The sequence below is a fragment of the Salvia splendens genome, chromosome 3 (genome assembly GCF_004379255.2).
Source record: "Salvia splendens isolate huo1 chromosome 3, SspV2, whole genome shotgun sequence".
Lineage (NCBI taxonomy): Eukaryota > Viridiplantae > Streptophyta > Magnoliopsida > Lamiales > Lamiaceae > Salvia > Salvia splendens.
Genome location: NC_056034.1, coordinates 4,088,271 through 4,102,758, shown reverse-complemented (window position 1 = coordinate 4,102,758; position 14,488 = coordinate 4,088,271).

Genomic DNA, 14,488 nt, shown 5'->3' with positions numbered 1-14,488 from the left:
AAAGTTAAAATTGCTAAGACTTTTGGTCCAGAATCATAATTTTCATGTTGGATGGTGAACCAAAGTCATTGGCGGAAGCTTTGTCTGGCCCAGACGCAGCCCGGTGGCAAGAAGCTATCAACAGTGAAATTGAATCCATCATGAGAAATAACACTTGAGTGTTAGTAGACTTGCCTGAAGGCTGTAAGGCTTTAGGGTGCAAGTAGATTCTGAAAAAGGAAATATAAGCCCGATGGTACTATAGATAAGTACAAAGCTCGCCTAGTTGTCTAAGGCTTTAAGCAGAAAGAAGGGTATGACTTTTTTTATACCTATTCACATGTTACGAGAATCACTTCCATTTGGGCGCTTCTTGCGATTTCTGCTTTGCACAATCTTGAGATTCACCAAATGGATGAGAAAACTGCGTTTCTGAATGGTGATCTGGAAGAAGAAATATATATAGAACAACCCGAAGGGTTTGTTGTGCCTGGACAAGAGCGTAAAGTATGCAAACAGGTAAAGTCATTATATGGGTTGAAACAAGCACCGTTACAATGGCATTTGAAATTTGACAACGTGATGTTGGCAAATGGATTCACTATTAATGAGTGTGATAAGTGTGTTTACATTAAGAACATAGATAATGAGTTTGTTATTGTGTGTATGTATGTTGATGATATGTTGATAATGGGCAGCAATAGTGTCATTATTAACGAGACAAATAACATGTTGAAAAGAAATTTCGATATGAAAGATATGGGTCTAGCTGATGTGATTCTCGGAATCAAAATATTGAGGACTAATGAGGGAATTGCCTTAACTCAATCTCATTATGTTGAGAAAATGCTTAAGAAATTCAACTCGTTTGATTGTAAGCTAGCAAAGACTCATTTGGAGCTCAATGTCCATCTGAGCAAGAATATGAGTGATTCTGTTGCTCAAGAAGAGTATGCAAAGGTCATAGGAAGTTTGATGTTTATCACAAATTGTACTCGACCTGATCTTGCTTGTCCTGTAAACAAGTTGAGCCGATTTACGAGCAACCCAAGCAAGGAACATTTGAAAGCTCTGTGTAGAGTTTTGAGATATTTGAAGTTACTATTAACTTTGGGTTGCATTACACAAGATATCCCCAAGTACTTGAAGGGTAGTGTGATGCAAATTGGATCTCTGATTCAAAAGACTCATTCTCGACAAGTGGGTATGTGTTTACTGTGGGGGGTGGTGTTGCCTTGTGGAAATCAACGAAACAGACGTGTATTGCTCGTTCCATCATGGAATATGAGTTTATCGCATTGGATAAAGCAGGGGAAGAAGCCGAGTGGCTCAGAAATTTCCTAGAATGTATTCCATGTTGGAAGAAGCCAGTGCCCGCAGTATTGATACACTGTGATAGCAAAACAGCTATAGGTAGAGCACAAAGTGGCTTTTATAATGGTAAGTCTCGACATATTCGTCGGCGACATAATACCGTAAGGCAGTTGATCACAAGTGGCATTATCTCAGTTGACTATGTGAAGTCAGTGGATAACTTAGCGGATCCGTTAACTAAAGGTTTAAATCGTGATCAAATGCATAAATTGCTAAAATAAATTAGACTGAAAACAACATCTTAAATGATGAGTATAGTGGTAACCCAACCATAAGATTGGAGATCTCATGGGATTAGTTCAATGGGAAAATGAAGCTATACAAATCTAGCTGTAACACTCAGAAGATTTTAATCTTCGCCCATTCTTTAGAAAGCATTGAGTGTTGTAACTTGCACGTGGTAAGAGGTTAAGTCTTTTGACTTTTGATGATTCTTGAAATCTCAAGGAGATGCAGTATGGCAGGATACTCATGAAAGAATAACATATGTAAGTGAGAAGTGAGGCTGCTTCGTGTGTGTGAGTCACTTATGAATTTCAAAGAGGTGTTCCACGGCTGAAACGGACACAAATGTGAGAACTGATGGAGTTGAGACAATATTGTGTTGATGCTATTGACTAGGCATACACCAAGGAGGAATAGTTCAAGGCATCGCGTCCACTAGCCCGCCGGTATGTCCGATAGTGTTGACTATGGAAGGTTCAAAATCACAAGTTACCTCTCCAAATACAGTATCGTTTCTCGAGAACTGAGCAAAGAGTCTGCATACATGCATTTGTGTCTGGTGTTGGTTTGAGCTTGCAATGCTCAAACCAATGTGGGGGATTGTTGAAAACGTGAGAAATTTGAAGAGCTTTAAGCTTTTCATTTTCTAAGTCTTTTGGCTTTTCACTTCTAGGGTAACCTCCAAAATGTTTATGAGGTTCCTTAATGCCAAGACCTCTCATATGGTCACCCCATATCCTATAAATAGGTGTGGATTTGAGAGATGGAAAACACACCAACAAATCATTCTCCCTTCTCTCTAGCCCTCAAGCATTCTAGTTCGCATCATTAGGAGCATTGCATTGCTCGGTTCTCGCCTCCAATTCAAGTTCGCCGGAGCCTACGAGTTTGAGGTGCTTCAACTCGGTAGGAGGAAAGTCGTTTCATCTTTGAAGACGTTGCGCCAATCTGTGAGCACTAGCCGGGGCGTATCTCGTCTTGCGGAGAGAGGGATACCTCGACTCGACTTAAAGAAGACTATATAGTTTGCATCTTGTTCCTTTTATTGTATTTACTTCGTTTTATTTACCTTCTAGTTTGTTGTTCTTTTGTAATAGCAAGAGTTTGCCCGTGTAAAGACTGCAATATTTCCAACAAAAATAAAATTACAACATAAAATTCGTAAAATCCTAAAAAAATTAAAAATACATAATTTAATCATTTCCTCCACCAAATTTTGCCCAAATGTGCTCCATTAGATCATCTTGGAGTTGAGCGTGGTCAGTAGAGTCACGTGTCCTTACCCGAATAGACAACCGTTCTTGTATAGACGGATGCACTCCACTACGAGGCGGACTACTTGCGGTAGAGCTTCCGGGGGTTTCAGGGTCGAATCAATTTCCCGCCTCAGGTCCTTCATCTTGGACAATCATGTTGTGCAAGATTATGCACGTATACATGATGTCGACCATACTCTGCATGAACCACGTACGAGCCGGGGCTTTGATTATGTTGAAGCGCGCTTGGAGAACCCCGAATGCCCTCTGCACATCCTTGCGAGCAGCCTCCAGCTACTGCGCAAAAAGAGCATGCTTTGCGTTCACAGGCCTGTTGCACGTCTTCACGAAGGTTGGCCACTTCGGGTAGATGCCGTCGGCAAGATAGTACCCCATTTTATACCGACGGTTGTTAGCGATGAAGTTGATGGTCGGCGCTTTACCATCCAAAACTTCGGCGAAGAGGTCGGATTGGTGGAACACGTTTATATCGTTGTTCGATCCGGGGACCCCGAAGTACGCATGCCAGATCCATAGCCGGTAGTCGGCAACGGCCTCGAGTATAACGGTGGGGTGGGTGCCTTTGTGGCCGCTAGTGTACGACCCCCTCCACGCCACAGGGCAATTCTTCCATTGCTAGTGCATGCAATCGACACTGCCAAGCATCCCGGGGAATCCATGCACTTCTTCGTGAAGGTGGAGCAGAAACTAACAATCTGTCATGCTTGGCCTCCGGAGAAATTCTTTGGTGAAGGCTACCCGGATGCCTTTGCAGAATTTGATCAAGCACATTCTCCTAGTGCTTTCTCCAATGTGGAGGTATTCGTCGAACACATCCTCCGTTTGTCCAGTCGCAAGTTGACGGATTGCTGCAGTACATCTCTGCAGCGTCGTGTGGCTGGGACGGCCGACGGCATCGAACCTTTCTTGGAAGAACTCTTTACGGGCTGCCAATGTATTTGCGATGTGGAGAAATAGCGGTTTCCGCATGCGGAAACGTCGACGGAAGTAGGTATCTCCCCAAACCGGGTTATCGCTGAAGTAGTCGCGGACTAACCTTGCGGCGGCTTCCTCCCGGTTACGATGGATGTAAGTCCGGGAGCGTCTTTGGGGCGACGCAGCTTCCTCCGCCTCCCGGCGTCGATCTTCTTCAAGTGATTCTTCTATTATTCGACGCATTTGCTCATATGGATCCATTAGATCGATTAACTTTGGGGGAAGAATAAAAGAGTTGATTTGAGATGAAAATTGGAGTTGAAATAGAGTTAATTTGAGAAGAATAGATGTGTGTTTGTGTGTGAAATGGGGATGAAATATGAGTATTTATAGAGTAAAAAAAATAGGAAAACGGTCGAAAAATGGTAATATTATCGTTTTTCGAATTTTAATTTTAATTTTTTTTATTAAATTTGAATTTAAAAAATGATTTATTGCGTCAGCGTGACGAAACCCACTCGCGGGGCGGCGAGTGGGCGTCACTCATGGCGCCGGATCGCGCCACGTCGCGCGCGCACGTGGCGAGACGCCTCGCGGGCCGTCTTGGAGAGACGGGTGTCTCGGCAGGCTAGGGACGCGACGGAACGCTGCAACGCGTCCCGCGCGCGTCTCGTCACGGAGGAACGGGCTTCGAGCCACCCGCGTAACGCTTTGCGGGTGACCTTATCCATTAGCTAAGTCTCCAAAGAATGAGTCTTTTTCAGCATCCCAATTTTTTTTTTGGAAGATTATGCTATTTCTATCCACTACATAGGACATAAATCATTAAAAATATGGACGGTCACAACTTCTCATCAAACTTGTAGAAAGCTAGATTCATAGCACAAGATTAGGTTTTTGGGCAAGCTGAAGGCGAGATTCCTTCGATTAAAACAAGCTACTGAGGAACATACACTTGGGCCTGTTCACCTTTTTAGATATGGCAAGATTTGCCTTCAATTCTTGAGTTTTAATATTGTTCAGTGCATTAGTTTTATAGCTCATCGGCTCTAGAAGAGATGTCGGCCCGCACTATTGAAGAGTGAGATAGTAAGAAATTAAATCAAGCGAAGTTGGTCGTTTATTAATCTGGCATCAAAATTCGGACCAAGAAATGGGAGGAAGATTACACCTCTACCCTCATCATTTTCACTTCCCTTTTCAGTTACTAATAATTAGTAGACGTTAGAGGGGCTTTATGGTCATTCCGTAATTGAAAGCCTAATGATTACTCCCTCCGTCCCCAATGAATATGAACAATAAGTTTGACACGAGTTTTAATAAATAAGGGAAAAAGTAAGAGAGAGAAATAGTAATGGAAATAATGTTAGTGGAGAGTGGGGTCCATATTATTATAATGATATAAGTTGTAAATGTTAATGATATAAATTGTAAATAAAATGATGTGTAGGGGTAATATGTTGTTTCAACTTTTCAAAATTAGAAAGTTCATACTTTTCATGGACAGATAAAAAAGGAAATAGTTCATACTCTTTGGGATAGAGGGAGTACTTTTTTCAGAACCTAAAACTTGGCGTATACCTTTTTCTGTGAACATCTGGTTTGAGTTTTATTTATGTGGGGCCCTCGTCCATAAATTATACTCCATCCGACCCACAATAGGAGTCACATTTGGTGTGTACACAAGTTTTAAGAAAAGTAATAAATAATAGTGGGTTGGAAAGTTAATGGAATATGAGATCCACTTTTTTATATTGATTTTATAATAGAATGTGAGTGGAGTGAGTTAGTGGAGTGTGAAACCTACTTACCATTTATGATAAAAGTGAAATGTGACTCTTACTGTGGGACAGATGGAACAGATGGAGTATTCAGTTTTAATTATCGTCTTCCCTCGTCTGAAAAGTACGTCCTTGGTGTTGAGCCTGTAAGTCTTTGATTACAAAATTGGTTGATATTCTTTTCCATAATATGATTAACTTGCAAATAGAAACCAAAAATATAGAAATGTTTGATTTATCAATAGTCCAAACTGATCACATCAATCTTGTGATCCACGACTAGATAAACTTCCCAATAATTTCTCCTCCTAGACAAATAGATTCTTCTTCCATGTCAACGTCCAAATCCATCTATCATCATCCCATTGGCTCATCACATGTTCCTGATAAAGTTATCATAATTTGTAAAGATCATGAAGAGTTTGAGAAAAGTGTTCTGAAATCTATCGTCATAACTCCCAATTCAGTTATCAAGCCAAAATCTAATACTCCTACTTAATTACTCCATTTTCATCCTTCATTGTAGTCATTTTTAAGTTATTTCTTGCACTTCATTGTTTCATTTAGAGAACGAGCAACATGTATTTCAAAATAACCATGTTCTCAAATTAACAACCTCGCAAAAATTTTGTGCCTAAACATTTTTAAGCTCTTAGTCTAACTTTTTCAGAATTGTTATCCACCAAATTTCTAGCAAGTTAGAAGAAAATTGACCCCTCCAATATTATATATGCAAAATGATGAAAATGTACCAAAAAGGTTTGGTAGATGAAGATTATTTTCACCTTATTTATTGACTCACTCATTGATGGGGCCATGCCTCATAATTTAACTTCTTTTTCTTTCCCTTTCGATTATTTAATATTTCTTCTTACATCTCTATAGTAAACTTAAATAACGCAGTTTGGTAGGACCAAACATTTTCTCCATACCAAAATCTTGTTAACCTTTTTTCTTGTTTTTCCTTTCCTTCCGTCCAATATATTAACACCCATGTATGTGAGAAATATAATCAATGTAATAAATAAGTAGTATTAAATATAATTATCATCTCATATATGGAGTACAGTAGCACTTAATAATCAATTCCCTTAGATCTTTAACTTTCATTTAACCCCTTGTTGAACTTAATAAATGTATGACGGCGGAGTCTCATAGGTAGAAAAGTAACAATTATTATTCTGTTGCACTCGTTGAAATGAAGGCCATACATAAGTTAAATATTGGGTAAATATTAAAAAAATAAAGACCCATAATAATGAATTATGAGCATGCCTAATCGTTGGGTTATGGAGAATTAGGAGTAGACTTTTTGTTGCAAGTCCAATAATACTCAATCCTTAATTAACCATCCTACCCTACTAAACCAGCTGCATGCACAAAATGGAATTAATCATAAAAACTAAGAATAGGATTCTAGGTCCTAAATTAATTAACCTGTACTTTTCTGGAAGAAACATGTTTTGTCTCAATGAGTGGAAAATGAAGCTAGTATTTAGTGGGGTTATTATTTATTAATATAGTATCATTTTTTAAAACTTAATTTACTCTAGTTTATCAGGTCATTGGTTCACGATTCACATCGCTGCTCTTGAATAGAAAGAGATGTGTTTTTGGTCAATTCAGTTGAGAAAAAGTTAAAGAAAACTTAAATTAAATTCAGAAAAAAAAATGTATTGATATGAATTATTACACGGACAGAAGGAGTAAATTTTTTTTAGTGTACTAAGATAACTATAATTAGATCTTTAATGAGAGAATTCCAAGAATATACATCCGTCTCTTGTTAAGTGATTCATATTTCTTTTTCGGACATCACAAGCTAAGTGAGTAATTCCTTTTTTAGCTTTTCATCTCCTACTTTTTCCTCTCTATTTTTCATCCATCTTAATTTATTCTTTCCACTTAACTAATAAAATCTATTTTTTTTATATTCCGCCCTGAAAAGAAATACTTCACTTAGTGAGGAGGGACGCAGGAGTATATTTTTGTATAGACACACATTCAATGAGCGAATAAGGAGTATCTAGTTATTCTTTCAAAAAAATCCAACTCTCTACACTTGTTATTTAATATTTTCTTATAAAAAATTAAAAGTTTGACTAATATAATTATGATTTCTGATTACATTTAATTTTTGTATTTTTTTTACTTAATAATTTTACTAGTTTTTTTATCGTGTATAGAGGGACGACGAATCTAGTAAATTTAAAGTAATGGTGTTAATCAAGTGATTTTCGTACAATTTTCCTTTATTTGTCATAGTATAATACTACTCCACTACCTATTTAAGTGGTGGAATTATATACAGTCTGACACCAATACTTCGTCATAGAGATTCTAGCAAATTCCGAAGATATTGTAAATACTATATACACCTATGTTAATTAAATACCATAGTACGAAATTAAATCAATGTCTACTAATATTAATTGGTTGTTCACCATAATTTTAATAAAAGGATACTAAAAGTTACTCAATGAATGACACTAATTTTAAAGTACCACATAATAATTTGACAGGACACTTAATATAATTTTTTGTTGCAAACTGAGTTTTTCCGGTGTGATCAATAAGTGGTTCGTAGCCCACAAAATTCATACCTAATCCGAATTCAAAACCGAAACAATGCTCTAATCATCTCAATTATTAAGTATTTTGGATTGGTATAATATACGAGTTGAGTTTCTTGCACTCCCTACTTGTAATTACAGTTTTAAGATTTGAGATGGACTGATAACACATTAAAAGTCCAATGTTGATATATATAAAAAAATAATTTAAAAGTCCAATGTTTTTTCTAATCATTTGTTACTAACAAGTTTGAAACCAAATACTATATACGACAAACAAGCGTACAAGTTATCGTAACATGTAGTCCATGTGCATAAACAACAATGAACCTCCAAGAATGGGCAAATAGTCCATAATAAAATACTGGCATAGAATAATACAATAGCATTTAATAATAGCCAATTAAAATAATGCATACAAAGTCTGTAAATTTTTTGCATTTAATTACTAATTTAATATCATTAAAATACTCCCATTATTGAATTCTCATAATCATGAATGCATTTACTAAGAAATGGAGTAGAATATAGCATTAGTCCGATCTACTCGGGTATTATAAAATAAAACTATTATATAGTACATCTTGTTTTGTCAATTCATGATTCAAACGACAATTAATTCGTGATAGTTATTTATCATTTTATGTCACGAATGCAATTACGGATGTATCACGAAAAAAAATCACATTGATTTAATCATAATTAACATATTTTTCACCACAAGATTCAAGTTTTATATTTTTTCGATTCAACAAAATGCTCAATTTCAAAGTTATATATTGTTTTCATTCAACAAATTAAATACTCAAATCAACAAAGGGTGGCGCGCATAGTATACACACAAACGTTATGGACTATATAGTATTAAATACTATGAATGTAGTGATTGCTATTTATTCATATTGCAGATAAAATCTTATAGTATAAAAAAATTGATAGCTTGAAACAAATAAATTTTTTAATTTTGGACTTTATTTAATACATACAACAAATTTATCATAGGTGAACTCCAGTCTTCAGCCATCGAGGCTAGAGGGAAAAGAGAAATTCCCGGAGAGCCATGCGTGTGCTTAATATTCATATAGTATGAGATTATTCTTTCTTAATTGTAATATTTTAAAGCTAAATGTTCAATTTTACGTGCATTACAACTCATATGACTGTACTTGGTTCAAATCAAATGAAAAAGTAATCCATCAAATCAAATGAAAAAGAAATCCAATTTCATTGCAAAATATCAAATCAAATGAAAAAGAAATCCAATTTCAATGCAAAATTTAACACGAAACACTTTTTTGCATCCAGCTGTGAAGGTTAAGCGAGGTACTTCCTTGTGAAATTTCTGCTTTTGCAACAAATACAAATCCCGATCTATACAAAGTCCAATGTGCACTTGGGACATGGAGTGAGTCTCAATTAATAACCTCCCGCTTGACCGATAGCAGCTTGCTCTATAAAGTTCTGGATACTATAAGTCTGTGCTTGTCATGACTTCTTTTGTTTTTAGTGAGCATGACAATCGTTCAATTTATGCTTATTATTGAAGTTATGTGATTGAACCTGTTTAAGTGTTTGGTGTTGCCGTTGGCATTAATCTCTCTCCTGGCATTAGGCCAGTTCCTTAACCGTTCCTTAAATTACTATTCATTCAATTTCATTTTTTATTTTTATTTCCAACTCAATTCAATTAAAAAAACACACTTTAATAAAAAACACACACACTTTATTAAAAAATACACAACATTAAAACAAAGTTACAACTTAAACTTAAAAAAATTAAAAAGCACACAATTAAAATCCTAAAAAAATAAAAGTACACAATTTTAATAATTTCATCCGCCAAAGTTTGTCCAAATGTGCTCAATTAGATCCTGTTGGAGTTGGGTGTGGGCGCTAGAGTCGCGTGTCCTTGCACGAACAGATAACCGTTCTTGTATAGACGGATGCGCTCCACTTCGAGGCGGACTACTTGCGGTTGAGCTTCCGGGGGATTCGGGGTCGAACCAATTTCCCGCCTCGGGTCCTTCGTCTTGGACAATCATGTTGTGCAAGATTATGCACGTATACATGATGTCGACCATGTTCTCCATGAACCACGTACGAGCGGGGGCTTTGATGATGTTGAAGCGCGATTGGAGAACCCCGAACGCCCTCTCCACATCCTTGCGAGCAGCCTCCTGCTTCTGCGCAAAAAGAGCATGCTTTGGGTTCGTAGACCCACTGCACGTCTTCACGAAGGTAGGCCACTTCGGGTAGATGCCATCGGCGAGATAGTACCCCATTTTATAAAGCCGGTTGTTGGCGACGAAGTTGATCGTCGGCGCTTTACCATCCAAAACTTCGGTCAAGAGGTCGGACTGTTGGAGCACGTTTACGTCGTTGTTCGACCCGGGGACCCCGAAGTACGCGTGCCAGATCCAAAGGCGGTGGGTCGGCAACGGCCTCGAGTATAACGGTTGGGGAGGCGCGGCTTCTTCCCGGTTACGATGGATGTACGTACGGGAGCGTCGTTGGGGAGGCGCGGCTTCTTCCGCCTCCCGTCGTCGATCTTCTTCAAGTGATTGTGCCAATATTTGACGCATTTGTTCAAAAGGATCCATTAGTTTGATTAAATTTGGGAGAAGAAAAACAGAGTTGATTTGAGATGAAAATTGGGGTGGAAATAGAGAGGATTTGAGAGGAATAGATGTGTGTTTGTGAGTGAAATGAGTATGAAATAGGAGTATTTATAGAGTAAATAAATTAAAAAAAATAAAAAAATTAAAAAACGGATACAAAAAACGGTCATAATACCATTGCAAATTTTTTTTTATTAATTAAATTCGAATTTAAAAAAAAATTTAATTATTGCGTCAAAAAATGAAACCCACTCGCGGGGCAGCGAGTGGGCTTCACGTGACGAATGGGAGGCCGCCACGTCGCCTCGGCGCGTGGCGGAACGGGTCGTGCCGCGTGCCGCGGCAACGACCCACGGCACGGCATAGGCACGGATCGGCGACGGTTCGGAGGCTGCAACGCTGGTCCTTGGCGGGACCGTTCCGGCGGCACGGCATCGGCACCGCAACGCTCCAGCGTTGCGGATGCCCTTATGCCCTTAGCTAGCATACCCTAATCATGAGTTTGTTCTTTTCATATTGTAAATAATCTAAATTAATTAATTAAGAATTATTGTTATCTAAATAATATTTTGTTGATTTCTAATCAATTTTATAACATTTGAAAATGGAATACAAAATGATAATTTTTTTAATTGTCCTACAATGGTTAAATTGAAAATTATAATAATATAGTCAAATACTCCAACAAAAATACAAAATAACATTGCTTTTGCAAAATAATAAGTTATTCGAGCTTAATTGTTGATTACTACGTTCTTGAATATTTTTGAGCGTTTATATCAACCAAATATTTTCCTCACTAGAGATGATTGAGTGATGACCCATCTCCAACGACACCTCAAATGCAAAGTAGCTTTCATTTCAATTAAGGATCACTAATAAACATTCCATTTTATATACTGTATACGCTATAAAAAAATTGAAGTAAATCCTGAAAATGGGACTCGTCACAATTCATGAGGATCCACTACATTAATTATGTCTCTTATCAACCTCCTTTTCATTATAGACCATTAATAAAGTAATTATTAGTTTTTGGGGGTTTAACTTTTAAGTGTATTAATATTCTCTTGTAATTTTCAACATTTTGAGTATTGAAAAACAATAATCTTATTATGGTAGTTGCATCTTATACCAATCATGTAACACTACATATACGGAATTAGTAATTCCAAAGTGGGAGTGGATTGTTGAGAATCAAATTAATGCAAAGTGAAAAACTAAAAACAAAATTGAAGTTTGGTTGACATAGACATACTATTAGTTAACACAAGGGATGATGATTCTAATCACACACAAACAAAGTACTTACTACAATATCCAACTTTACTCCGTTAATTGTGAAAAATAAATATATAATTATAAATAAATAAACTGTATATCATGCATGGAAAAACATAATTCTAGCGACAATAATTATTTTTGGTATAAGTAAATACCAACGAAAAGTGGAATGTTATTTTATTGAAACAAAATAGTTAAATATTTGTGATATTTTTTCCAAAAATTCAAACTCATCAAATTCAAATAATACATCGACTATTCTAATGACACAAGAATTTAGATAGAATTATTGAATACAATGAAATAATGAGAAAAATGTAATTCAATATTTAAATAGGGAGAAAGAAGAAAATAAATTCTATAGTATTAAACAAATAAAGATGACTGATGGAGTACGTACTAAACAAGCCCAACAGCAGTAAAGCCCAAGACAGAGTATCAGTTCGGCATGACTAAAGAGTATCAGTCCGGCGTGACTAAAGAGTTCAGTTCGGCACAACCAAAGAGTTCGGCCCCAGCCTACAGCTCGGTGAAAGCCAACTCATCAAGCTCTGCTCTCAGGTCGGCATCAAGCTCTACTCTCAGATCGGCAAAAGCTGCTCGGCAATAATTCAGCAGTTCGGTCTCAGTATTCGACCGAACTAGGAGATAGTGGACTCATGCAAGATTTCCACCTCCACTACACCGACGATCTATTTAGTGGTGTCAAGCAGTCATTAACTCATGCAGGATAGTGGACCCATGCAAAGTCGCCACGATCTCCACGACATCCACTACCTAATAAATGCTGCATGCCACGATCTTGGTTCACTGTATAAATAGAACCTAGGTCAGATAGATAACTTCTTCTGTAAAATTCTAAAAAGCTCTCTAGAGAGAATATCATAAAGCAGGCCAGTGTTGTAAGCTGTATTTCGCAGATCAAGCAATACAAACCTGCCCCCATTTCTCCCCGTGGACGTAGATTTACATCAGTAAATCGAACCACGTAAAATCCCTGTGTTGATCTTCATTTATTTCCTGCATTTACAAACATCAAAAATTCGCCGATTCATCACTGGCGCCGTCTGTGGGAAACAGAGAACAAAATTTGTGATAAAGCGAATTTTTGACCCTTTTCCACCCCAAAAAATGCATACCAGATCACATAACACTCATAATACCGTTCGTGATAACCGTGAGGAAGCTAGTCCAGCTCGCAGGTCTGAAAAACGGCCTCGGGAGACATCTACCTCCGGTTCTCACGAAGAAGGAGCAAGCCACTCCAGGAGTCATCGCACCGAGTCTTCCCAGCAGCCCAATTTAAATGAAGCTGTCAAGCTGTTCTTGGCCGAGAAGCAGGAGGAGTTCTTAACCTTCCTGCAGAAGAGCCAACAGCCGGAGAAGACAACGGCGGATTCTCCCTCCTCATCCAGACATGAAAGTCACTACCGCAGTAGTGACGTGTCTTCCAGGAGAAAGAATCCTCAACCTCAACATGCTCCTGCTCCTCCTCGGTACCGGAACCACAGGAGAACTCCATCTCCTCCGTACCGAAGAGATGTCGGGTTCGCCATGTACGGAGCATTAAAGACTCCGTTCTCGGACGACATCACCCGAACTCCTTTGCCGCGGAACTACCGGACACCGTCAATGACTTATGACGGGCTAGAGGATCCTCATGACTTCTTGGGACGCTATCAATATAATATGGCGAACCAGGGTCTCAATGAGGTCCATATGTGCAAACTGTTCCCCGAGCTGCTCATCGGGAACGCCAGAAGGTGGTTCGACAGCCTTCCTCAAGGCAGCATTAGATCCTACCGAGATCTAATGGATGCTTTCCACAGGAGGTTCTTTCAGAAAGCAGAAGCCCGGATCACTTCGGCTCAGCTGCTTTCTATACGTCAAGGTCGCGACGAAAAGATCAGCGACTTCCTGACGAGATTCCATAAAGAATGCCTACAAGTAGATAATCTCAATGATCTACTTGTCATTTCGGCATTCCAAAATGGAATCCTGCCCGGAGCTCTCTACAGAAAGCTCGTGGAGTGCGGTCCGCAAACAGCTCAAGAAATGTGGGACATTGCGGACCAGTTTTCCCGTGCGGATGAGGCAGACCGTCGAAAACGGTCTTTAGACAGCTCATCCCGAGGAGACGAAAAGAAGCCCGATCATAGCGATCAGAGGCTTCCTCGCCGAACTCCTTTTGAAAGAATTCAAAGGGCACCGGTACAAGGCAGATTGGGACCACGTCTCAACCCCGAGAAGCCGCCCGCTCAGTTCGTACCGCTGAACAAGTCAAGAGCGGAAATTTTCGAACTACATTCCGATATGTTCGAAAGACCAAAGCGGATGACAAAATCAGCCGCGCGGCGACCTCAGGATCAATATTGCTCCTTCCATCACACCCACGGTCATGATACCGAGGAGTGCCGAGATTTGGCTGCAGGTATTGATGTTCTTGTGAAAACAGGAACGTT